This window comes from Octodon degus, unplaced genomic scaffold (assembly GCF_000260255.1).
Source record: "Octodon degus isolate 3935 unplaced genomic scaffold, OctDeg1.0 scaffold00174, whole genome shotgun sequence".
NCBI lineage: Eukaryota > Metazoa > Chordata > Mammalia > Rodentia > Octodontidae > Octodon > Octodon degus.
Window position 1 is genome coordinate 367,318 of NW_004524750.1, and position 1,488 is coordinate 368,805.

The following is a 1,488-nucleotide window of genomic DNA, read 5'->3' on the forward strand; positions in this document are numbered from 1 at the left end:
AATTTCTGCCCTGTTGTATTTTCCAGCTGCCTTGACTACATTTTCAGAAGCTTCCTCTTTAAAATTTTCGTATTTCATTACTTCAGCTGTAATGAATCCCTTTTCAAAATCTGTGTGACTCTCTCCTGCAGCCTGAGGAGCCCTCGTCCCTTTCCTGATGGTCCGTGCACACCTTCGCTTGGGCCTGCACTGGAAACATATTCTAGTTGGAGTGTTGAAAGCCAGCCTTAATGATCCTGGCAAAGACTTTGCATCATGTTCACTTCCAGAAACTTGTCTGTCCTCAGCACTCAGTTCTTGCAACGTTGGTTCCCAGGCCCCACTAAGAGGAGGGACCAAGGCCCCTGGGGCCTACTTGTCCACCCACTCTTTGTCAGCCATCTTTTTTTCTTTCTAATGTAGTCTTTTTCAGAGATTGACCATTGGTTTGGAAGTCAAAAATAAGTGTTTATTCAACACTTCAATCTTTTTGTCATTCTAATCATGATAGAAGTGAACAGGTTTCTTTTGATCTATAGATAACCCAGGATTTGACTTTGCACATTATGTCACATTCAGGTTTTAGTTTTTTATCTCCTCTCCCAGCCACTTTTCCTAGTTTATCTACTGTGGACCCAGTCATTTTCTTATCTTTAAGCTGAAGCTCTTCATGAATTATTTCTATTATCTCAAATGGGATCTACACTTCCTTCAACAAGGGTTATTTCATCATCTTCCAAAGCAAGTGTTAGAGGAAAGATCCCATCTCAGGCACTAATATGAGACAGAAAGGCATTCCCAGGCCCTGCCATGTGCATGCTTTTCGCAAGGCCAGGAATATCCACCATATTCAGAAAGGCGGGGATTTTGCTTGCTGGTTGGTGATACTGGCAAAGAAAGTCAAACTGTTCACCTGGCACAGGGACTCTGCCCTCATTAGGATCCATTGTGCAGAATGGTAAGTTTTCTGCTGAAGCCTATTCATTAATACATTAAAAAAGGTAGATTTCCCAACATTTGGCAATCCAACAATACCAATTTTCAATGAGCTCCAAATCTTCCAATGACTGGGGGTGGTTTAACTCCATCATCTCCCTTTTTAGGGCGCATCATGTTCCAGGAGAATGCTGACATGGTTTCTCAGGCAGTGGGAGATGAGTCCTCGTGATACTTAAACTGTGTCTGATTTTGTAAACTTTATGTTCTCAAGGCTATCCATTTACCTGCAGCTGCCTCATGTTTATCCTTCTTTATGGCATAGTACCACCCCACTGTGTATAAACACATTTTCTTTATCCACTCTGCTGTTGATGGGCACATACGCATTTCCAAGACTTAGCTACTATAAATTGTGCTGCTGTAAACATGGGTATACATGTATCACTGTAATATGATGACTCAAACTCTTGTGAAGATACCTAGAAAGGAACTACCTGGGTCAAATGGAATTTTTATTCTTAGCTTTTCGAGGAATCTCCATATTGATATCCATAGTGGTTGTACTATTTT

General features: G+C 41.3%; 1 pseudogene; it reads right to left on the reverse strand.

Moving 5' to 3' along the window:
• The window catches only part of LOC101561609, a 2,780-nt pseudogene extending 2,044 nt beyond the window's left edge, over positions 1 to 736 (reverse strand).
• Between the last annotated feature and the right edge of the window lie 752 nt (positions 737 to 1,488).